This window comes from Sciurus carolinensis, chromosome 3, assembly GCF_902686445.1.
Source record: "Sciurus carolinensis chromosome 3, mSciCar1.2, whole genome shotgun sequence".
Lineage (NCBI taxonomy): Eukaryota > Metazoa > Chordata > Mammalia > Rodentia > Sciuridae > Sciurus > Sciurus carolinensis.
The window spans coordinates 65,654,529-65,680,435 of NC_062215.1; the positions used below are offsets into that span (position 1 = coordinate 65,654,529).

At 42.7% G+C, this 25,907-nt stretch overlaps 1 long non-coding RNA gene and 1 pseudogene across 3 annotated transcripts; both read left to right on the plus strand.

Moving 5' to 3' along the window:
* Window positions 1-17,346: 17,346 nt before the first annotated feature.
* Window positions 17,347-18,650, plus strand: LOC124980759 (elongation of very long chain fatty acids protein 5-like; annotated as a pseudogene).
* Window positions 18,651-21,987: 3,337 nt separating this feature from the next.
* LOC124980629 (uncharacterized) lies at window positions 21,988-25,594 on the plus strand. Of its 3 annotated transcripts, XR_007107830.1 has the most exons (5): window positions 21,988-22,385; window positions 22,542-22,683; window positions 23,144-23,305; window positions 23,803-23,998; window positions 24,130-25,594. It is a non-coding gene; the product is annotated as an uncharacterized LOC124980629 (long non-coding RNA). The 3 variants fall into 3 exon arrangements; XR_007107829.1 differs by lacking the exon at window positions 22,542-22,683; XR_007107831.1 differs by lacking the exon at window positions 22,542-22,683 and having other exon boundaries at window positions 23,144-23,289.
* Window positions 25,595-25,907: the final 313 nt, after the last annotated feature.

The following is a 25,907-nucleotide window of genomic DNA, read 5'->3' on the forward strand; positions in this document are numbered from 1 at the left end:
ATTAGACTTGTGGATCCAACAGGCCCTCTTCAAGGTAAGCAGAAACTAACATTGACTCCCCAACCAGCCCTGACTCTTTGGGTGACCCAGAATCTCCTAAAAGGGTTAAAAGTCATGTTCTGGACTCAACCCCAGAGGCCCTGTGTCTGGGGTGCAGCTCAGGAATCTGTGGTTTTTGTAACCACCCCAGTGATTTGGCTGTCCCACATTTGGAGAACTACAGTAAACACAATCTTTTCCACTTGCTGGTTCAAGGATGGTGAGGATAGCCAAATTAAGATTTCAGCTCACCAACAGGATATGTTAGAATTTGGGAGAACTAAAGAGGAAGGATGTGAAGAATTTGAGAGGATTGAAATATAACCGAGGTAAGTGAATCATTAGTCAGAAATGATACCATTTCACATGTATTCATTCGTTTATTTATTTTGCAGTGCTAGGAGTCAAACCCAGGGCCTCATGCATGCTAGGCATGAGCTCCACCACTAAGTGATGCCCCCAGCTACATTTTGCTTTTAAGCAATGCAGCAGAACTATAACTGCCACATCAGAGATTTGAAATGTAACCAGAACATTTCACATCATTTAAAAATGGTAAGAATTCAAGACATTTTCCCTACCCCTGTTTAAAAGACTGCATATTTGGCATTAAAAATGCTTTTTTTAAAAAAAAAAAAAAGTAAAAACAATTCTTGTTGATTGTAGAAAATTAAAAATTTAGATAAGCAAAAATAATATTTTTAAACATCCATAGTCCCACCATCCAGAGATAACCAGGATTAGCCCCTTGGTATCTTTCCAGCCTTTGTCTAGACAAATGTATTCATACATGGGTTTGTTTTTCTCTCCTTTGTTTTGTCAAATGGGATGGTACTGTACATGGCTGATGGGTGTTTTTAAAGCTTTTGGTTTAGGACCAGGCACTGAGGTCATTCTCCCCATCAGAGATCATATGGCCTCTTGTCTCTACTTCCCTCTGCATCTTGGCTTCATTCTTGTCTATTGTGTGGATGATACTTTGTGCCCCAAACTGATTACTCTACAAATTACTGATAAATGCAAAAGATGTTGTGCCAAGTTATAGAAGCCAGACACAGAAGAGTACATATCATATGATCCACTTCTACAAAATTCTAGAAAGGACCCAACTATTCTAATAGTGATAGCAAATGCATCAGTTTCCTGGGTATGGACAGGGGAGTTGACTGTAAGCAGCAGAACACATTGGGGAGTAACTAAAATAGTCCATATCTCGGTGGTAATCATAGGAGTGTATAACTTTGTCAAAACTAGTTGAAGTGGAGCTGGGGTATAGCTCAGTGGTAGAGTGCATGCCTAGCTTGCAGAAGGCACTGGGTTCAATCCCCAGCAACAAACAAAGAAATCTCACTGAAATTAAGATGGATGTATTTTATCATACGTAAAGTTTGCCTCAATATAGATGATTTACCCTACATGAATTCACCATTCAGAAATTTGAGAAAGGGATTCTTATTGGCTCAGTGTGGGTCAAATATCCAAGCTGACTCCTGTCAGCCAAGGCTGAGAGACCAATGTCAAAGACACAGATTGGAGTAATTTCAGGACTCACAAGGCTTGCTTCTTTAGGGCAGCCCTGAGACTCAGAGTGGCCATGTCTGTGCTGTGGGACTTATCCTCTCCGCCACTGCCAGCTGCTCCTGGGGTGGATGTATGACCCAAACCAGGCCAGTTCTCCCCCAGGAGTTTTCAAACAGGAACTTACAGGGAATCAGTATTCCACTGGTAGTACTTCCTTTTATGTGAGGCCCAGGTGCTGCCAGGAAGTGGATCCACTGTCTCAGAGAACAGACAGAACGACATGCAGAAGGATGGAAACAGCCAACAAAGACTTGTAGAAAAAATTTCTCCAGAGTCCAGTGGGTATGGATATAGGAAGCAAAAATTCCAGTCACCAAAGTCTAAATACCCAAGGTGAAACCATTGATTAGGTTTCATCTCCCAGGGCTAGAGAAAATTCTAGGGACAGAGTTTGATCTTAATAGTTTATTGGGATCGCCCAAAGCAGCCAGGCAACATGGCAAAGGCCTTTAGTCCCAGTGTCTCAAGAGACTGAGGCAGGAGAATCACAAGTTTGAGGTCAGTCTGGTCAACTCGGTGAGACTTTGTCTCTAAATAAAAAATAAAAAAGGACTAGGGATGTAGCCCAGTGGTGGAGTACTCCTGGATTCAGTCCCCAGTACCACACACACAAACACACACACACACACAGAATTTCCAAAAGCAGGTATTAAGTGGAGGAAGAATCTCCAAAATCAGAAGAGCAAATTTCAGGTATGCCATCCAGTGACAAGTGGGACATCAGAGATGGGACAGAGGTCATTCCTCTGTGCTTTACTTAATATTTACTGAGCACCTCTGTGTCCCTGAAACTGTTCTGGATACTGGCAGAACAGTAGGTATCAAGGATGACAAGGTCTCTGCTGCTATGAGGCTTTCGTTGCACTTGAAGGAGACAGGCAGGCTACAAACAAGAAGCAGGCATGGCAATTCTAGATGACCACATACTCCATGAAGAAGTAAGTGTGACGTGAGGGAAAGCGGCTCCAGCAGAGAGCAGGCTGCTCCAGACTGAGACCAGTTAAGGCCTAGTAAGAGAGGCAGCCTTCAGGTGAGGCAGGAGCTCTAGGAGCTGAGAAGGAGCCTGGAGCGCAAGCTGTTAGAAAGAGAAAGAAATCTATGTGAATGGGGTGGAATGAGTGTGGCGATCTGTAGCAGATGCAAAGGTTGTCAGAGAGGGCTGGAGCTGTGGCTTGGTAGTAGTGCGCTCGCCTAGCATACGAGAGGGTTTGATCCTCAGCACCACATAAAAATAAAGGTGTTGTGTCCACCTACAACTAAAAATATTTTTTTAAAGTGTTAAAATAAAAAAAAAACAAGCAAATGTCGTCAGAGAAATAGGTTAGTGCCATTGTTATGGCGAGAGTGCAATAAATCACCAAGTCAATCTTAAAGCAGGAGATGGAACCATCTTTATTCACCAGCTGAGGGCAGGGTACGGGGGCCCAGCTGCAAGTCTACACTCCTCAACTCCCTCCAAGGGCTAGAGTACACTTTTGTAGTCCAAAATCACATTAATCATAAGTGGTTGTTACTATGATTCAAAACTACAAACATCACGAGATCTAAAATCATAAGCGGAAGGGAAGTGGGTCAAAACAACCCTAGTTGAGTACAAGTTAAAGAATGGTTACTAACGTCTAGACGATCATTCTCTGATAGGGTACATTGTCCAAGAAAAATGGGAACCAAAAAGAGAACAATTTTACATTGGATAAGAAGAACAGAAACAGTTGTGTTTCTAAGCAAGGTGTGCTAAGCTGGATGGCAGAGGCGGATTTTTCTGCTGGGAGAAGCATTTCTTACATGACATGGTATCTCAGGGTAGAATGGAGTCTGTTTGGTCATTGCCCATATAGCCTGGCCTATAATACCATATCAGGAAGACGCTGGATTATTAAGAGGAGGTTTCCATTTTTAAGAGTTCCTTCCAACTCTTATGCTGAGGACAGAATGTTCCATGGTAAGAAAAGCAGAAGGGAACCCAGGTAGACACCTTCACAGTTAGCCCTGTTCCAGACAAATGGGCAAGCAATGATTGGGATATGCATGATGTCAGGAGCTGAAGAAAACCTGAATACAGATGTTGGACCAGAGTTTAAATGTGGTCAAGTGTGGGGCTGCACGACTGTAATTCTAGCAACTCAGGAGGATCGCAAGTTCAAGGCCAGTCTGGGCAACTTAGGGAGACTCTGTTTCAAAAATAAAAAATAAAAAACAGGACTGTGGCTCAGTGGTGTAGCGCTTGCCTACCATATGTGAGTCCCTGGGTTCGATCCTCAGCACCATATAAAAATAAATAAATACTGTCCACCTACAACCACAAAAAAATTTTTAAATAAAAAAAAAAAAAAAATAAGAAGGGCTGGAAATGTATCTCTGTGTAGAATACCCTGGATTCAAACTCCAGTACCAGGTTTACATGTGTAGGCTAAGAATAAAGCAAGGTCACATGACACAGAGGCTACACACCAGTCAGTTTAGAACCAAACCTAAACAGCCAAGCAGGCTTCAGATGTTGAGTGATGCTGTTGCCCTCAGTGCCCTGAGGCCCACATGAGGATCTGCTGTCCACGTGGAGAACCCCACTCCATGTTTTGTCACACGTTATTATCATTTGGGCATCAAGACAGTGGAGGCTATGTCTGATATTTCAGATTTCTTAAGGGCAAGATTTCCCTCAGCATCTTTTAGAAGCACCTCTCCTTAAGTGCTCAGATCAGTGCTGCCCTCCCAAGACCTCCTGTGCTCTGGTTTGGACAAGCATTATGCTCCTCTACAAGCATTAATGGACTATCAAGAGCAAACTTCTTTAGGCCACCCACTTGCACTCCACTTTCCCATGGCCATTCACATCTGAATAGTCCAATAAGGGAGCCAGTTAGGTTAAAGTCAAAGCCAGGACTTACAGCAGAATCATTTTAAACCTCTGTAATTAATCTTCCCTAATATGTTAAAATATGAAGGACTTATTAGCAAAATGGATTTGAATAATCTAAGCTTAAAGTAAGTACTTACCTAGCTAGCAATGCCCTGAAATCTCAACTTTCTTTTGAAATTTTGAATGTTTTTCTCAAATTTTATTTTTTATTTTATTCATTTATTTATTTTGGTACTGAAGATTGAACTCAGGGGTATCTAACCACTGAGCTACATCCCCAGCCTTTTTTATTTTTTATTTTTAGGTGGTCTCACTAAGATGCTTAGGGTCCCACTAAGTTACTGAGGCTGGCCTTGAACTTGTGATCCTCCTGCCTTAGCTTCCCAAGCCACTGAGATTATAGATGTACACCACTGCACTTGTCTTTTCTCCTATTTTAAAATCAAGGAGAGGCCCAGTATGGTGGTGCACATCTGTAATCCCAGCAACAAGGGAGGCTGAGGCAGGAGGATCACAAGTTGAAGGTCAGTCTCAACAATTAGGGAGGCCCTAAGCAAGTTAGGGAGGCCCTGTCTCAAAATAAAAAATAAAAAGACTGGGGATATGACTCAGGAGTTAAGCACCCTTCAGTTCAATCTCCAGTGCAAAACAAAACAAAACAAGACAAAACAAATCAAGGAGAGAAACCAAGTCATGGGTTATATCATCTTGAGGCTAGAGTCCTAAACCAAGTGCCCCTTTACCCTGTTGACAGCCTTCTGAGATGGATTCTCTCCAAAACTTGCTCTTCTTACTCTTCCCAGTTTGTGAGCCAATACTGATAGAATTATAAACTAATTCTAGTTTAGTTTATTAGGTTGTTTGGAATTAGATTACTAGGAATTAATTTACCTACTCTTCTATGCAAGGATCTGTGAGTGCAGGAATCAAAAGCTTATATACCCATTATATCCAGAAAAACCTAACATGGGTTTGACCAAGAGAAGAAACTGAGGCTGTGGGGGACCTGCTTCTCTCTTTGGTCTCTTTCTCATCCCCATTCCAGCTGTGTGTGAACTCCATTCCTCTCTCGCTCTCTTTTCTGACTGGAATCTTCTTCTTTACTCATTCATTTTCTCTGTTCCCTCAGACTTTAAGCATGCACATGGTCCCATTAGGGCCGCTCAAACTTAACCCTATAATTTGCCAAAACCCTCCCACCTCTACCTGTGATTTAAAAATCACAGGATGTGAGCAAACTGCTAAATAAAATATAAATTCTTCACAGAGGAATGTTATGGCCTAACCCACTGATCAGGCCAGGAATCAGCTGCCTTTTGGCCTGAACTCTGTCCCTGATTGTATTGGTCATGGCGGTGGGCTCAGAGCACACAAACATGCTCACACAGGAGTAGCTGGATCTAGGAGCAGGAGTTTCCCAGAAGATAGAGGAGATGGATGGATTTTATAGTACACCCTCCCCATTCTGGGTCTGGTCATAACTATTGGGTTCCTATGTTGCTACCCAAATCTCCTCACTGGCAATAAAACCTAGGACCCAGTAGTTTTGTGGATGTCCTTCCCCAGGCTTCTAGCTGATTATGATCATCATTCTTTCTCTTCCTCACCTTTTTTTCCTTTCATTGCCTCTGTCCAAAAGTTACAGAAGTGCTTTTCACCCTTTAAGCATAGGAACCAATTGGACTTGTGAACACAGTTTATAATCCCAACAAATCAGGAGGCTGAGGCAGGAGGATGGCAAGTTCAAGACTACATTTGGCAATTTGACCAGACCCTGCCTCAAGATAAAAAATAAAAAGGGTTGGAGATAGAGACCAGTGGCAGAGCACTCCTGGATTCACTCCCCAGTACCAAAAACAAAAAACAAAACAAAACAAAAAAAGGAATTAAACAGGATTTTGTAAAATGCATATGGCTTTTGTTCTTAAGCAGTTTGTTCTTTTTAAGGTCTTAGGCCTCTAGACCTGTACAACAGAACGTCAAGTTATACATATAAATTATATGAAAGCTAGAACCTCTGTTCAAGATACACTATCCTCTATGTGAAACAAGATAGAGGGAATTATACTTCCTAAAATTCTGGAAGATAGTGTCCCCAAAAGAAAATCTGACACTGCTGAAGATTTGATCACAACCTCCAGCAAACTCCAGTGATGACCATCCCTAACATTTCCAATCCCTGGGACCAAGTGTATGTGAAGGCCCATGGACATTGGGCCTAAGTATTTAAAAATCACAGGATGTGAGCAAACTGCTAAATAAAATATATCCCACCCTTGGGCCTTGACAAATATATTTTTGAGATGACAGTATTTTTTTGTGTTGTGGGGGTACCAGGGATTGAACCCAGGGTGCTTAACCACCGAGTCACATTCCCAGTTCTTTTTTTGTATTTTATTTAGAGACAGGGTCTCCTGAGTTGCTTAGGACTCCACTAAGTTGCTGAGGCTGGCTTTGAACTTGCAATCCTCCTGCCTCAGCCTCTCAGGCTGCTAGGATCAAAGGCGTGCACCACCGCCCCTGGCTGAGATGACAGTATTTTTAAATACATGTATGACTGGGTGTATTTAATGGCACAGTACTTCCTTCCCTAGCATGTGCAAAGCTCTGGGTCCACCCCCAGCACAACAAAAATTATAAATTAATTAAAATACATATAGAACTGTGGTTTTATATGCCCGAATCAGTAAATTATCAAAGAATCAAACATTATTATTGTTGCCTAAATCTTAGTATTGGATCGATTGGAAATGTTTAGAAGTTTAATAAAATAAAACAAATATAATTTGCAAGTTATATATTTAATGCACCTGCCTAGTACGTGTGAGGCCCTGAATTCAGTTCGCATCAACACAGCTGGAAAAAATCTTTGCACTTTCATAATTCATGTAGTAACCTTTGTAAATAAGCTTTTTTTTTTTTTTTTTTTTTTTAATTTTTGCACTGGGGTTGGAACCCAGAGGCACTCTATCATGGAACCACATCCTCCAGCCCTTTTTATTTTTTTATTTTGAGATAGGGTCTAAGTTGCCCAGGGTGGCCTTGAACTTGTGATCCTCCTGCCTCGGCCTCCCCAGTCACTGGGATTATAAGAATGAACCGCACACCCAGCAGCATCTCGCGCTAATGCTGGCTGCTGCCCAAGTCACCAAACTTCAAGGCTTTGTTCTCTACCACTTTTTGTGTTGAGAACGCGTAGGGCTTGAACAGTGTCAGTGGATATTGAGAGTTACAGTCTGTTCTCTGCCATGCTGAGCACCAGATCAATATGCTCTCTGGTGATTCATGTCATCAGGGAAGTTTGAGAAATACTGATAAGGAAGGGCAGCAATATTTAATAATATTTAACAGACTACTCTTGCTACAGTAGCTCAAACAACTAGAAGTTGCAAAACTTATTTGATGGTGTCACTAAAGAAATCATGATGAAGCCTATTTATGGTGTTTTGTATGGACAGATTTAGATTCATATGTCCTATTTCCCGCTACTGGTGTTAGATTTAAGTTTTTAAAATATCCTTAATAACATGTTGGTATTACTAAAATTGATCCTGTTTAAATATTAACAAAGTTATGGCCTAAAGTATAGCAAAACAAAGTGTTCTTTTGTTTTATTTTCTTCCCCTTTCTCATTTATTTTTTCCTTTTGTTAAAACAAAGTATTCTTGTGTGTGCAACAGGTTGGGAAGAGCACAAAGAAACAAAGATTTTATACTGGACCCATTTAGACCAGCTATGCCATTAACCCTGTACAAAATACTCTCTTTTGAGGGCTTTTTTGGTTGAGGTAACTTGGATCTTGTGTTTCTCTCTCCCTCTCTCTCTCTCTCTCTCTCTCTCTCTCTCTCTCTCTCTCTGTCTCTCACACACCCTATACCCCCAGTGTTCTATCCAAATTGAGCAATAACAAGGAACAGAAATGACAAGAGCTCACAAATCCAACTTTAACAAATTCACATAAGGAAGTAAAAAACTGTGTTCTATAGATAAGGTCAGATCAGAGAGGGGCCAGTCAAGGAGCCGGGACATACAGAGGTTAAGTGAAGGTGTTGGAGAGGGCCATAAAACCTCTTTAGATGAACTAAATTCACCTTGATGTCTGTGGCAGTGTGGAATTCTGGAACCCCTTGGTGCCTTTGTCCATAGCCATAGATGAACTGCATCCTGGGCTGGTCTGATGGGAGGCATTTTACTCATCAAATGGAAGCTCACCGTCTCTATATCTTCTGCCAAATGCCACTTGAGTTTACTGGGAGCAGTCAGTCACATGCCCCCTGGATTTTGGTTATTAAACAGATGGAGCTTTTACAAGTTCAGAACTGCAACTGGGTGTGCAGCCGACCTCTGGGCAATGTTCTAGCCGCAGTGCATCCTATCTAAAAGGTGCCTGCTGTTTCTTCCACTCCTGAGATTATTTTGTTTATTAGAGTCTTGTATTCCCAGGGGATCCAAGGGCTGGTGAGAACAAAAGCACATGAGATGCCCTTACAAACATTCCCTGTTCTTTTGACCTTCCAGGGATCTGCTAGGAAATGGAAAGGCTTGCTGGCGCTTCCTGAGAACACTATAGCAAAAGGAATTTTCAGTTGGGTGTTATTTTTGGGACGTGTTCAGAATTCTCTAAGCTGATCTCCTCCCCCTACAACCCCTAATAGAATAGGAGGAAAGAAATCCAAAGATCATCCTAACAAAATAGAGGCAGTGCTACCCAGTCTCCATGTCTGTTCAAGCAGGACTATGGGTACATTTGTGTAGACCCTTTCTCTAGAATGTTCCAAACTCAAAACATTATGGACATCTGGTTAAAACCTAAAGAATTTTTCTCTAAGTCAGAAAAGAAAAAAAACAAAAAAACAAAAAAAAAAAAAAAACAAAGAGTAAGAAGTTACTGATATGTTTGGATAAGATGATGATTGCTAACATCTAATCCCATCCTACCCTACACCCTCAGTTCTGGATTGAAAGGAATAAAATAAGTAAAACAATTATCATGCTACAGCTAGAAAAGAATATCATGTGCATTTCAGAAACACTGAGGAATTTCTACAGTACTACAGCTGTAGCAGAAGTCAACATGATACCACATGCCTGTTGTCCCAGCACTTGGGAGGTTGAGGCAGGAGGATCACTTGAGTCCAGGAGTTTGAGACCAGCCTGAGCAACATAGCAAGTCCATGTCTCAGGAAAAAAAAAAAAAAAAGAACTGGGTCTGTCACATCACTTGCAATTCCTTTTATCTTTAAGAATGTTGTCGGAAAAAAAAAAAAAAAAAAGAATGTTGTCCGGTAAGGCCCAAGGTTACCAGGGGCTATCCAATAGAGAAAGTCAGGTTGTGGGGATGAACAATAGGCAGGGCTACATCTAGGACCTTGAGCCCCAGGCCAAGTGCTGCAGGGTCAGAGAAAGCTGCGCCAGGAGTATCACCAAACCTTAAATCAGTTTCTGCCCATCACCTTTTATCCCTGAAGCCCTTCCTTCTCCCCTTCCTCTAGGGAATTCAAATCTGGCATGGTGTTGCATTCCTGTAATCCCAGCAGCTCTGGAGGCTAAGGCAGGAGGATCGTAGGTTCAAAACCAGCCTCAGTAACTTAGTAAGGCCCTAAGCAACTTAGCAAGACCCTGTCTCTAAATAAATAAAATATAAAAAAAAAAGAGTTAAGGATGCAGCTTAGTGGTAGAGCAATTGCTAGCATGTGTGAGGCACTGGGCTCAATCCCAGTGGGGGTGGGGGTGGGGTCTTTCAAATTAAGGTCAGTAAAGAACATCACAGCAGCATCTGGCGATAGGATTCTAAGAGAATCATTTTGCCTTTCGGGGCATATGGAAAGTTCAGATAAATCTGTCAGTTTTCAAAGGTGAACAGACAAGAAAACATACACACACAACCACACACACATACACACACACACACACACACACACACATGAATACCATGAAAATAGTCTGTATCATAAGAGGAAGAGAATATAGTACTCAAGAGAAAAATCATGCCATGAAATAAGGTGAACTACAGTGTACTGAGGAAGAAAAAATATAACTTTCTGAGCTGAATATTTAATTTCCCATGGAAAGTGAAACATTCTTGTTTAAGAACATGTCTTGACGAGCATGACTGGCTTTGAGGATGACACCTTCTAGGCATGGCCAAATGGTCTGGTGAACAAAGGGATCCACAGATAAGTGATGAGCCAGAATTGGGAGGGGCTGGAGCAGACCAGAGGGGATGCAATAGGGAGAGAGGAAGGACTAGAAGTTCCAGAACCCCTGGGAGAAAGTAGGATCTAGGCAGGGAGGAGAATAAGCATGAGGGAAAAGAAAGAAATGAGCTCTAAGTGAGCAGGGATAAGAGGAATTGGAGTGAAGTGCTATGGCATATGCCTGTAATCCCAGTGGCTTGGGAGGCTGAGACAGGAGGATCGCAAGTCCAGGGCCAGCCTCAACAATTTGGTGAGGCCCTAAGTAACTCAGTGTGACCTTGTCTTAAATTAAAAAATAAAAAGGGCTGGGGATATGGCTCAGGGGCAAAGTACTCCCGGATTCAATCCCCAGTACCAAAGATAAAACGACAACAACAAAAAGAAATTGGAGCAATCATTGAATACTAGGAACCCACAGACATTAAACTTCCTCTAGGATCTATAATGACAGGTTGACCCAAGGCCATCTCGAGCTCCACAGACAGGTCGATTGGCATGACAGAGGAGAAACCTAAAGTTAATTTTATTATTATTTTTTTTCTAAAGTTAATTTTAGATGATGAATTTCATTTTCTTATCAAAATGAAAACCTGAACTCTGTGAAACAGTAATTGAAAAATGACGATCTCGCTCAGTAGCCTCAGATGAAAAGATGACTAAAGAAGTGGAGGCTGGCCCCTTTTTTCAAAAAGGGAATTTAATAAGAAAGTACTGTGACAATACTCGAACAGTACCAGGGAGTACGATTTTAGTACTGGGAATGAAACCCAGGACCTTGAGCATGCCGAGCTGAGCTACGCCCACAGCCCCAGTGCAATGGAATTCAAAAATAAATGAGAAGCAGTAGTCTCTAGGCTTCCAAACCAAGAGCAAACCAAACCACACTATGAAGGTCACAGTGTACATAGGAAAAGGAGAAGTTCCTAAAAGACATAGGAAGAGGCTGAGTTCAAAATAATGAGAGAAAAGATGATAAATACAGAAAACAGAGAAGGAAAATAAAAAAGGAAAGTTAAAGATGTTGCTGAGAACAAAACGAGAACATTGAGATAGATCTGATAATGGGGAATGTAAACACAGAAACTTCTAAATTGAAAGAAAAAAAAAAAAAAGCATGTGTAGACTTAAAGGGCATTCCTGGCCAAATCAATACAAAGACTTCAATATTTAAACCTATCGTGACAACCATTCCTGATGTTTAAAACAAACAAGTAATTTTATTAAGAATTAAGTGCAGAGTAGGGTGGCTCACACCTGTAATCCCAGCAGCTCAGGGGCCTGAGGCAGGAGGATAGCAAGTTCAGAGCCAGCCTCAGCAACTTAGCGAGGCCCTAAGCAACTAAATGAGACCCTGTCTTTAAATAAAATATTTTTAAAAGGGCAGGGGAGACCCGCGAGGCGGGCGGAGATGCGCGGGGCGGGAAGCGGGAACGCGAACGCGCTGCCCTGGCAAGCTTAGCTCGGCGGGGCGGGGCGGGGATCTGCAGGAACTGAGCACCTACTGTGTGTCTTAGCGCTTTGCAAAAGGATTTTCGTTCCATTTTCTCTACAACCCTTGCCAGAGGGTATTAATGCTCCACTTTCGGAGGGACAGACTGAGCCTAGGAGAGGTGAAGTCACTCGCCGAAAGCCGCACAGCCACGATCTGCGTGACACCTCATATCCGTGATCATTTACACCACAGAGAGCACGATGAACTAGAAACCACTTTTCGTAGTCTCGCTCTTGTTTGATTTTCGTGGATTGGCGCGTAGTGGGTGCTCAGGAAAATACATGTTGGCAACTGAAGAATGAACTTGACAGCTCAGCCCCGGGTACCTATTGCGAATCTAGCCTAGCCCGGGGAACGCCGGCTTTCCCTGGACATCGGAAGAAAACAGTTGTGGATGCGCACATAGAGGAGGGCGGGCATCCCAGCTCCGCACTGGAACAATCCGTGGTGATGGAGCCCCAGCCCTAGCCGAGGACAGAGTGGGTTCGAATCCTGGCTCCGATGCTTTCAGGCTGTGTGTTGTTGAGCAAGTCATTTTAAAACGTGGAGACCTCAATTGCTCCGTCCACTAAATGGGGCCATTAAAGCCCGTCTGAAAGGATTAAACGAAACCATGTTCCTAAAACACTAAACGTGTAAGTGTCGTCAACCGTCCATCCCACAAGCTTCAGGGGCACACTGGACACCAAGCCGATTCAAGACAAAGACTTCCCGGCCCTTCTCACCAGATTGCCCATCCCTGGGCGCCGGGACCAGTGAGCCTTCAAATGACCCCAGTCTGGCGAAACTCGAAACTGTGGCCGCTATGGCAGTGGTGGGTCCCGAAAGCAAATATTCAAATATTCTGAAACTGGTGCATGGTTAGGACTGGCGTTTTCGCGTTTTTCTTGGAATTTTATTTTTGCTAGTAAAGGTAATTCGTTAGAAACTCCTAAAAAAAAAAAAAAAAAAAAAAAAGGGCAGGGGAGGGACAGGGATGTGGCTCAGTAGTTAAGCATTGCTGGGTTCAATCCCTGGTACCAAAAAAAATTAAGGGCTGGGGACAGGGATGTAGCTCAGCGTAGAGTGCTTGACTGGCATGTACACAGCCCTGGGTTTGATCCTCAGCACTGCAGAAAAGAAAATTTAAAAAAAGAAGAAGAAGAGGAAGAATTAGATGGTTGCTCTTTTGACATCATTCACTTTCCAAAACTGGTAGCTTCCTTAATGGCTAATACTTAGGGTATTCCCACTAACAGACTCAAATCATCACCACCACCCTATATAGCACTGGTCTTAAAATTCTAGTCATTGCAAAACAAGAAAAAGAAGTCAAAGAGAACAAGTGGAAAGGTGTCTAACTTATGGTCATTTGTATATCAATTCTCTTTATTTTTTCTCAACACTTGGTTTTCATTCACACAGACTGGGGGTGCCATGGACATGGGATCGTACTTGAGAAAACAGTAGAACAGTGAGGGAAGCATCCTGTGCTCATATCATTTTATTTGTTTTTATAAAGGGCCAAAGCTGTACAGTTCTATTGTTTATCAACAACAACCTCAGTTGTGTACAGAGGTTGATGTCATGGTGATCCTGAGCCAATAAGGCCTGGCATCTCTCCCAGCAAAAGAAAACACAGAGCAAGCACTGCTCCATCCACTGTTGGAGCCACTAGTCACATGTGGATATTTAAATTTAAACTAAGTAATATTTAATAAGCATTCAGTCAAGCATGATGGCCTATACCTGTAATCCTAGCAACTCAGGAGACTGAGGCAGGAGGATTGCAATTGGAGGCCAGCCTCAGCAATTTAGCAAGACCTTGCCTTAAAATAAAAAATAAAAAGTACTGAGGATGTGGCTCAGTGGTAAAGTGTCCCTCTTTCTGGGTTCAATTCCCCATCACCAAAAAAACAAAAACAAAAATAAATAAATAAATAAATCATTTTCTCAGTCATGTTAGCCACATTTCAAGTACCCAGTAGTCACCAGAGTAGCTACTATATTTGACTGCCCAGATATAGAACATGTTCAGCATCAGCATCACAGAAAATTTTCTACTGGGACAGCTGTGGTCTAGAAAATTCCTAATGCCCTCCTCTTTCAATGGAAATTGAAACAAAGGAAGTTTGTACTGAGGGTGACTGTGTTAGGTCAGATTCAGAGATCGCGAGCATTTCTATTCCTGGCAGGACTAGGGAAATTCCCTTGCCTTAAACTTTCCATGCTCAGTTGACTTGGATTCTTGGGGGCACGGGGGTAGAGGAATTTGTTTTGGGCAGCAAGATAAGAAATTTTTTGGTTGTTATTTTTTATTTGGGGATGATGCATGTGTGCACATGTGTGTCCATGCTAAGGATTGAACCCACAGCCGTGTGCATGCTAGGCAAATGTCTGCCACCACCAAACTACATCCCCACTCCTTTTTAATTTTTTTTTTTAATCTTGTATCTGACAAAGTCAAAGATAATTTTTTGCTCTTTTATTGTTTCTTTTCTTTCTTCTTTTTTTTTTTTTTTGTGGGGGCGGAGGCAGTGGTTTTGAAACAGGGACTCCCTAAGTTGCCCAGGCTGGCCTCGAACCTCTGATCTTCCTGCCTCAGCCTTTTTTTTTTTTTAATTAATTAATTTTTTTTTTATTGTAAACAAATGGGATACATGTTGTTTCTCTGTTTGTACATGGCATAAAGGCATACCATTTGTGTAATCATAAATTTACATAGGGTAATGTTGTTTGATTCATTCTGTTATTTTTTCCCTTCCCCCCTACCCCTCCCACCCCTGCCTCAGCCTCTTGAGTAACTGGCATTACAGGTGTGCACCACCATGCTGGCACTACTTTCAATTTTTCAATCCTGTCTACTTAGAGATTCCAAGAGTTGATTTGATAGGTTGTTTTCTGGGGCAACAGAAGTCAGGGTATTTTCTTCTCTTATTTCTTTCTTTCTTTTTTTTTTTTTTTTTGTACTGGGGATTAAACCCAGGGGTGCTTAACCACTGAGCCACTTCCACGGCCCTTTTTATTGTTTATTTGAGACAGGGTCTCATTAAGTTGCTTAGGCCCTCGCTAAATAATGGAGGTTGGCCTCAAATTTGCTGTCTTCCTGCTTCAGCCTCGTGAGTCACTGGAATTACAGGCATGGCCACTGTACTCAGCATATCTTCTCTGCCTCCACATCTACTAGTTACTGTCCCAAGATGTCAAGAAGCTTGTCTCTTGTTTATTACATACCAATTTTTACCTGGCAAAGATCAAAAAGCTTAATAGCCAGTACACCAAAGATGAGAATGTAAAACCCTGAGCCCTAATGACACAATTGTGTTGGTAAATGAACCAGCTCTGGAACCACCTGACCTCCAGAATCCTTGCTATGTGACATGACACTCTTCATTATTGTTCAAGCTATTTTGAGTTGGGCTCTCAGTACCTTGCTTCCTGTCTGACATACCATGCTCCCACACGCCTAGGGCAGCAGGTCAAACCCACAAAGGGCATCAGGGATTAATCTCACAAAGAACTGGCAGCTTGCCTGGAGCTTCTAGGAAAACTGCCATTGGCCTCCATTCCAGCTCCAGAGGACAAGGGTCCAGGGGCAATGGGATGTATTTTGGCACTTAGGGAATGAAGAAGAGTACCAGTTTTACACCAAAGGTTGGGCTTTTGACGTCATTCATTTAGTTACTCATTACACATTTGTAAACACTAGGTAAAATGGAAGGACAAATAGAAGTGTAGAATAAACAGAGCACATCTTCTGAGTCTCCTCCCTCCTACATGCACCAATCCTCTTTTTGGTGCTTATTCCCACCTTCTTCCCAGGTACCCAATCTTTCTTGCTGGCAATTCCCAGGAAGTAGAATTAGACACCATCTGTGGGCGAGCCTGTGTATAGGCTGCTCCAGCCCAATGTGGACCTTGAGAACTGAGGAAGTGGACTGAACTCAATCAGCAGCCTCCTGTTTAGGGCAGACATCATGCCCTAAACTTGTCCTAATAATCAAAATATCTACACTGAATCTAAAGTGGGCTGGAGACAGGGGTATAGCTCAGGGGTACAGTGCTTGCTTTGCATGAATGAGGTCCTGGATTCAATCCCACTGTCCTGTGGGAACTTACTGATTCATTTCAATCCACTTATTATAAAAGCCCAGTAGGATCCCAGCACAGTGGCACACTCCCATAATCCTAGCAGGTTGGAAGGCTGAGGCAGAAGTCCAAGTTCAAAGCCAGTCTCAGCAATTTAGTGAGGCTCTAAACAACTTAGTGAGACCCTGTCTCAAAATAAAAAATAAAAGAGCTGGGGATGTGGCTCAGTGGTAAAGTGCCCCTGGGTTCAGCCCCCAGTACCAAAAAAAAAAAAAAAAAAAAAAGCACGGTAGAATCTTATCATTCTCTGCATAAGCATCTGTGAGTCTGTATGTGGTTTATTATCCTTGTTTTCACAGTAAGCTCATACTCATTCTTTAAGACCAGCTAAGTAGTATCTTCTCCATAAACTTGACCATGATGCCCAATAGCCAGCCCTTCTCACCATTGCCCTCCCTTGACAAAATGGACCACCTCTTTCTCCACACTCCAGCATGCTTCAACCACATGCCTGCTTACTTGGAACTAAGAGTCATTTGTTTGTGTTTTTATGTCTCTCTTTGTGATTTATTACCCTTTAAATCTCTATCCATGCCATAGAGGCAGGCCTCATTAAACATTTATTGAAATGAAATGAGAAGAAAGCATAACGAAAGCCTTCTTGGGGCCAAGGTGGCCACTGCACCTAAGCCTCTGCTCTGGACTCAGTTTCCCCAGGGTGTAGATGTGAGATGGTAAGGTACTTTTGTTTCCTTCTGTTCAAGAAAAGCACAGAAACAAACTAAGGAGATATCTTTACCAAAATTAAAGAGATCCTTATAGTTGCTTGCCAGACTTCCTAGATTCAAGGGTTTCTAGGACCCCCATGATATAATATTAGCTTGCAAACTATTTTGCTTCCTGATAAACTCATGTATCTGTGATCTTTGGATTCAAACATATGACTGCTCTAAACAGCAATTTTGAGGGTTGGAGTTGTGGCTCAGTGGTAGAGCACTTGCTTGGCATGTGTGAGGCCCTGGGTTTGATCCTCAGCATGGCATATAAGTAAACAAATAAAAGATCCATTGACAACTAAAAGCTATTTTTTAAAAAATTTTTGGGCAGCGGATCCTTGCTACCGGTGTCTCCCTCCTACATCCTCCTCTGCTCCAACTGGCCACGGGCTCTCCTGCCGCCGCCTTGCTGCTTCTCAAAGCTGCTGCTGTCCCTCAGGCCAAGAGATTTTTAAAATGGAACATTTTGATGCATCACTCAGTACCTATTTCAAGGCCTTGCTGGGCCCCCGAGATACCAGAGTAAAAGGATGGTTTCTTCTGGACAATTACATACCTACTTTTGTCTGCTCTGTCATTTATTTACTAATTGTATGATTGGGACCAAAATACATTAAGAATAAACAGCCATTCTCTTGCCGTTAGTGGTGTATAATCTTGGGCTCACGTTGCTGTCTCTCTCTATGTTCTGTGAGTTGGTGAGAGGTGTGTGGCAAGGCAGCTACAACTTCTTTTGTCAGGGCACACGCAGTGTGGGAGAATCAGACATGAAGATCATCCGCGTTCTTTGGTGGTATTACTTCTCTAAATAAACTCATGGAATTCATGGACACATTTTTCTTCATTCTGCGTAAGAACAACCACCAGATCACGGTCCTGCACGTCTACCACCATGCCACCATGTTCAACATCTGGTGGTTTGTGATGAACTGGGTACCATGTGGCCACTCTTATTTCAGTGCCACACTTAACAGCTTCATCCATGTCCTTATGTACTCATACTATGGCTTGTCATCTGTCCGCTCCATGCGCCCATACCTCTGGTGGAAGAAGTACATCACTCAGGGACAGCTGGTTCAGTTTGTGCTGACAATCATTCAGACCAGCTGCGGCGTCATCTGACCATGTTTGTTCCCTCTTGGTTGGTTGTATTTCCAGATCGTATACATGATTTCCCTGATTGCTCTCTTCACGAACTTTTACATTGAGACTTAGAACAAGAAGGGAGCCTCTTGGAGGAAAGACCACCTGAAGGACCACCAGAAGGGTCTGTGACTGCCGTGAACGGACACACCAACAGCTTTTCTTCCCTGGAAAACAGTGTGAAGCCAAGGAAGCAAAGGAAGGATTGAAGTGGCAGAGTCGAACACCTCCAGACACGCCATGCGGTTGTAAGCACAATGAATTGTGCCCGACGCTCGTTAACAGCTGCTGTAACTAGCCCGGCCTACAATAGTGTGATTCATGTAGGACCTCCTTCATCAGTGCAAAACCCCTAGAATACGTATACCGATTATACAAGTAGGCATAAGATTTCTCACATTTCCGGGCTCTCGTCGATCCCCGCACTAGACTGTGGAAAAGAGAGTGTTACCGTAGTACTCGACACTGCTGTTGCCTTATTAGTTATAACATGATAGGTGCTGAATTGTGATTCACAATTTAAAACACACTATAATCCAAACTTTTTTTTTAGACTATAGATCATGCATGTGATTGTAAATGTAAATTTGCATAATGTTGTTACAGTAGAGAAACACACATGCCTTAAAATTTAAAAAGCAGGGCCCAAAGCTTATTAGTTTAAATTAGGATATTTTCAAGTTTGTATTCATTTGTTTAGAAGAATCAAAGACTGTGATTTATGAAACGAGTGTGCGACACATAATTTTAAGTGACTGGTTAGATGTGAAATCAGAAAGGGCACCTTCAGTTTTATAATATTGGCTTTCAATCAAGCAGGCTCAAATCTAGAGGAACAGTCAGTTTAACTTTTTAACAGATCTTATTTTTTTATTTTGAGTGCCACTATTAATAATGTAAAAAATTTTAAAATTTGGGGGGACTCTAAAGGAGTCTTTTTTTTATTGTAAACAAATGGAATACATGTTGTTTCTCTGTTTGTACATGGTCTAAAGGAGTCTTGATGAAACTTAAATATATATTCTTTGTCCTCAAAATTCTAGGAAGAATGTAGGGTAAATAGGTCATTTTTAATTTCTGAAGTGCTAAGTGTTTTTATGCAAGAAACAAAAGTCCATTTTGCTTTCCCCAGTGCGAGAGAGGTTGGTATTTTTTTAAGAGAGATGATTGAATATTTACCATTTGACAGGGTCCCATAGATGAATGATGGGGAACTGGTTGCTAGGGTCCAAATTTGGATTGGTTTCTGTACTGCTATCTGTTTTGACAGACTTCCTTTTAAATGTGCCTAGTTTACCAAAATTAATGAAGGAGGGGGGAGAACCTTAAAAAAATTAAGGTAAAATTAAACAGATAGCTACTCATAAGAGAACTGGGAAATTGGATGGAGATAACCTGTTTAATGTAAATCTAATAGCATATGTGATTTTTTTTTTCTACTTAGAATTTAAAGATTTGTTTAGAACCACTTGTTTAAAAATGATAGACTGCTTATCTAAAATCATGTCTTATTCACTGAGGCAGTGGTCAAACAGATAAGGACTATTATATGTGTCATTTTAAAGTGTTGGAGTTTAGCCTCTGAGAACCTTCTCCATTGGGAAAAAAAATTCATGGAACCACTCATGACACATCTTAGAAGGTCACTGACAATGTATAAACTAATTGTGGGTTTGATATTTATGTAAATATCAGTTTACCATGCTTTAATTTTGCACATTCATACTATAGGGAGCCAGTTGGTTCTCTTGTTAGTCTTGTGGGTTTTCTGTTTGGATGAGTCACAGCATCTGTTTACATTTACCTTATCAAATCTAGAATGTGTATATTTGTAAATGGATGTCTTCATTCCTAGGGACTAGTTTGCAAATGTCTTTACATATTTCAATACAGAAACTTATAACATTCAATAGTGTGCTTGTCAAAGTGTGCTTAGCTCATCTGGATATACCCACACTGTTAAATAATGTCTAAACATTAATCATTAAAACATTTTTTAAAAAATCTAAAAAAAAAAAAATTTTTTTTTTTTTAATTAAAATAAGACTCCTACTGGGTATGGTGGTGCATGCCTATAATCCCAGTGGTTCTGAGGCTGAGGCAGGAGGATAGAGAGTTCAAAGCCAGCCTCAGCAACTTAGCAAGGCCCTAAGCAACTCAGTGAGACCCTATCTCAAAATAAAAAACAAAACAAGCTGGTGATGGGGCTCAGTGGTTAAGTACCCCTAGATTCAATCCCTGGTGTTCAAAAAAAAATAGAATGAATAAATTTTTTTTAAAAAATAGACTCCTAGAATATAGAAAGAATGCTCATCTGTAATCCCAAATATTAGGGCAGGGGGCAGGGCTAAAGCAGGAGGATTGCACGTTCAAAGTTAACCTTGCAACTTAGTGAGATATTGTCTTAAAAAAAAAAAAAAGAATAAAAAGGACGGAGAGTATAGCTCAGTGGTAAAATGTCCTTGGGTTCAATTCCCAGTTCTGCCACCATAGAAAGAAAGAAAGAAAGAAAGAGAGAGAGAGAGAAAAGCAAGAAAGAAAGAAAGAAAGAGAAAGAAAGAAAAGAAAGAAAGAACATATACACACACATACATATATATACCAAAAAAACTTATAATAGACAAATACTCGATTAAAAATGGGCAAAATCTTAAATAGACATTTCTCCAAAGAGGATATACAAATAGCCAATAATTATGTGAGGAGACATTAAACATCATCAGGGAAATGCAAATCAAACCACAGTGAGAGGGCTGGGGATATAGCTCAGTTGGTAGAGTGCTTGCCTGGCAAGCACAAGGTCCTGGGTTCAATCCCCAGCACCAAAACAAAACAAAAAAGCCACAGTGAGATCCCACTTCACACCCACTAGGTTGGCTATGATCCAGAAGACAGATAGCAAGAATTGGGGGGATGTAGAGAAACCAAACCCTCATACCGAGCAGGTGGAAGTGTCAACAGTGATGCCACTTTGAATAGTCCTGCAGTTAAACTTGGAGTTACCATGTGACCCAGCAAGTCCACTCCTAGGTCCTCAAGAGAAATGAAACATATGTCCACATACAGACCTGTACAAGAAAGTTCTCTGCAGCATTATTCAAAATGGCCAAAAAGTGATCCGGCTCAGTGGCGCACCTATAATCCTAGATATTCAGGAAGTCGAGGCAGGAGGATGGAGGATGGTAAGTATGTGCAACTTCACAAGATCCTGTCTCAAAATAAAATTTTTAAAAGGTGCTTGGGTATGGCTCAGCTGTAGAATACCTGCCTAACATGCACAAACCCTGGGTTTCATCCCCAGTACTGCAAAAAAAAAAAAAAAGGTGGAGTTGGAAATGGGAGTGGTCACAGCTACAGGGCATGGCGCTTCTTTTTTAAGTGATGAAAATGTTCAAAAATTGATTGTGATGATGGTCACACAACCCTCTGGATGATGGTCACACAACCCTCTGGATGTAGGAAAATCTATTAGATACTCCTCTGTTTTCTCCTTGCAGGGGATTGAACCCAGGGCCCAGTACATGCTAAGCTTATACTGTACCACTGAGCCACATCCCCAGTCTCTCAATTATCCACTTTAAATAGGTGAATTGCATAGTATGTGAATTACATATCAATAACACTGTTTTAGAAAATAAATAAATTGACCCAAAACAGTTCCAGCAACCAGCCTTCTTCCTGTTTCCATGGCAGGAATCTCGCTCCTGTTTGCTTTAACCCGTTTATCTTCCTGTTGACTAGAATCCACCCAGCCAGCAAAGTCGTGTTTTCTCTGCAGTGACATCCCGAGGATGCACCAGGCCCTGGACCTAGTATTTCTCCATAGTCCCTGCCAACTAGGTCAGCGTCAGGGAAGGCAAACAGCCCAGGCTGGCCTGACAGGTCTTTCAGAGTGTGACAGCAACAGGGCCTGAAAAGCAGCCAGAGAGACCCCACCACCACCACCATGAGGCTCCTTTGGACAGGACATAAACCCTTTCCTCCAGGTGAAACCTCCCATTTCTAGCCCAGGAAGTGCAGCTAGGACTGGAACTAGGAAGGCATTCTCCCAGGACAGTGATGGACTCTGGGGAGCTACAACAGTGAGAAGAAAGAGAAGAAGCACTGTTCAAGACTACCCTAGCTGCTTTGGATCCTCAGCCATTTACTCCTCCAACCCCAGTGGGAGGTGAGAGGGAGGACTCTTCCTATTCCTGTTTTACAGATGATGAAATGCAAACTCGAAGAGGGTAAGTAACTTACCTAAAGTCATTAAGTTAGTAAAGAGCTTCCCTTTTTCTCAGAGATTCTTTTTTTTTCCCTATCATGATACTGGAGATTGAACTGAGGGGATGCTCTAGCCTGAGCTGCATCCCCAGTCCCTTTTATTTTTTTATTTGAGACAGGGTCTAAGCTGCCCAGGCTGACCTTGAACCTGTGACTCTCCTGCCTCAGCCACCCAAGTCACTGGGATTACAGGCATGCACCACCACACCCAGCTTCCTTGGTCTGAGTTCTGAACTTCTGAGACACATAGGAGTAAAGCAGGTGTGGATTGCAAAAGTCACCTTCGTAGCAGGCTGGGGATGTGGCTCAGTGGTAGAATGCTGGCCTGGTATACATGAGGTGCTGGGTTTTCTCCTAAGCACTGGAAAAAATATATATATACCTTTACATTGAAGACAAGGATGGCGGGTATGACGGAGGCAATCATCAACTTCTTAACACCATTCCCAGAATTAGTGCTGGGGGTGTAGCTCAGTGATAGAGCTCTTGCCTAGCATGCATGCAGGAGGCTCTAGGTTCAAACCCTTCACTGCAAGGATGATAATAAAATGCCCAGAATTAGGCCCATCTGCCTGGTCAAAGGCTGTGCTAAAGGTCCCTGGGCTCCCTGCAGGGCTGGCTCCTTTCACTCTCGTGCTCCGAGCTGGCCAGCAGGCAGGGGTCCCACCCCGAGGAAAGCTTCCACTGTCCTCCCCAGCTGACCACCATCTACTCTTTCCAGGAGAGGCCGGAGAGGGGACAGAGGCCAAGAAGGTGTGACACTCGTGGATGAAACAGGGAAAAGGAGTCTTCTCCCAACCCCCAGTTATTAAGACGGCACTGTTGTCCTTTCTCCACTTTAAGAATATCATGCCAGCAAGTCCAGGGGTTTGTACTTAGGAAAGTATGTGCTTAAACTGGTTACCTCTCTCCCTCCTCTTCTCCCACTCAGATTCTCTTAACCAGGGTTGGGAGAGCCTTCCCTTCCTCCCTAAACATATTTAGGCTTCATTCTCCTTGGGATTTCTCAATTTCTCTTCCTGTGTTGCAATTTCCCCAAGCATGTGACTTTCATTTGGCAACTCACGCCTGTGGCGGTGGGGGACAGTGCAGAGCTGCCTCACACAACACGTTCCTGCACCATGAAGTCAAAAGCACTTACTGGTTAGACCTGCCTGTCCCTGTGCCTGCCGAAGGGGTCTCCCCCGCTCCCCAGCCCTAGCACCTATCTTCCTTGTGTCCCCTGCCAGTGGGTGGAGAATGTTGACCTTCTTGTCTTTGGGCACCCAGCATTTGAATCTTTTTCTTATGTTTGGAGACTCCCCAATTTATGGTTTTATCGGGAGGAGGTAATTATCTTCAACTAGAGAAACTAAAAAGATTTGATTTTCCCTTTCCCAGGCTCCACTCTGCAATTGGATCCTGGGCCTGTGCCCCCCAAGGCTGGGCAATCAGAAAGTCCTGTGGGGGCCTGGAGTGGGCAGTAGGGACTCCCAAGAATGTCCCCAGCAGATGGTGGAAAGTGTAACTGATCTGAATTCCTAGCACAGCAAGAGCAGGCCAGCTGGCTGGGGCGCACTCCTCTGTTTCATTGTAGGTATGGTTCTATGGGGGCATTGTCCGCTACTATGTCCCTTAGAACCTAGATCTCAGGTCCTGTATTGGTACTGTGAGCTACTGACTTAACGTTGCTATGTTTTCTGCTTTGTTTGTCGTCTGTGCCTACAGGTTGTCTCTAGGAATTTTGACAGGTACACAGTCACAGGTGCACAGTCACTGAGCCGCTGACTTGAAGCAAGAGAATCCGTCAGGAGTACTGGCCTCAGGATGGGTACTCAGGGACTCATGATGAGCCGCTGTAAGCTCCTCTGCCCTCTGGGTCAGAGTGGAGAGTGTGGTGGAAAGAGTCCTGAGTCACAGTAGGAAACACCTACTGAACTCTTCATTTTGCCAATGTCAACTCGGTGCCTTTAGGCAGGTCCCCTCCCCTCCCTAGAGCTCACTTGTCACGTTGTTTAGGTGGAGCCGCCAAATCAGAAGATGCCAGGATTTCAACATCGCTTCTGTTCTCCAACCGGAGACTCTTCTCACTGCTTCCGCTTAATGGAGTTTCATTTGTCTTTCTGTAATGACTCCCAGTAACCATAGTTCAAGCAAGGAGGCTTCATGAACTGTTCATTTTATTGCATCCTGCCTATCTTGGTTACCAAACCCAGACTCAGATATGTCCCAACTTTAAAAAGCCTAGAAACAAGAACTCTGGAGACAGAAGGATTGAAGCATGTGTATTCAAACTACACAGAAGTCGGGAGTTTAGAAATTACATCTTGGTCCTACTTCTGGTCCACATGTCCTTTACTGATGTTGGGTGGACAGCTTGTAGAATGAACCCATTCGAGCTCATTGGGGCTTGAATCCTAGCGGTGAATGGTACTGAGTGGCCTTGACTGAGTGACCATATTCAGGTTCTCACGCACTGCTTAATGCTGCTCACTCCTGGCTTGGCGTTGACTTACCCGCCTGAGAGGGTTGTGGGTTCTTAGGAGCAGAGGCCATGTCTTAAATATATTTCATATCCCCAGGTGCTATCCCCCCTTGCCTCTGCATATGTAGACCTTCTTACGGACAGATCATTTCTGGAAGAACCACCCAAGAAACTGACATGTTGGGGCACCCAAGGAAGGCTGGGCCAGGAGTAGGAGGGACACTTACTCTTCACTATATATCCTAGAATATCTTTCCAGGAACTTTTTTTTTGAGGAAGGTCAACATTATCTGTGTTGCCCAGGCTGGCTTTGAACTTGCAGTCTCAGGTGATCCTCCGCCCCAATCTCCCAAGTAGTAGGGAATATGTGTGCATACCAACATACCCATCTTTTTTTCTCTTTTAATTTTGAGATAGGGTCTCACTAAGTTGCTGAGGGTGGCCTCAAATTTGCAATCCTCCTGCTTCAGCACCCCATGCCCACCAGAAACAGGGATTACAGGTACGCACCACCATCCCTGGTCTACTTTTTTATTGTTGTTGTTGAACCCAGGGGTGCTGTACCACTGAGCTACATCCCAGCCCTTTTTATTTTGAGACAGGGTTTCAATAAATTGCTAAAGCTGGTCTCAAACTTGCAATCGTACTTCTTCCAGAATATTTGAAATTACAGACAGGCACACTATGCTGAGCTTATATTATTTTTTAAACTGCTTAATAAAGAAATAAGAAAATACATGTCTCCCTTTTTATTTCGCTTTATAGTGGTACAGTCCAGTCACATATTTATCTAATGCCCTATTTGGGAGCATTCTTATTTCTCCATCTTGGTTGGGGAAGTCACTTCACCTCTCTTCAATCCAGGGAGGCCTCCTAGAGGAGGTGACTTTTTTTTTTGGTACTGGGGATTGAACCCAGGGTGTTCTACCACTGAGCCACACCCCCAGTCTTTTTCATTTATTTTTTATTTTGAGACAGGGTCTCATTAAGAGGTTCGGGGCCTCACTAAACTGGTGAGGTT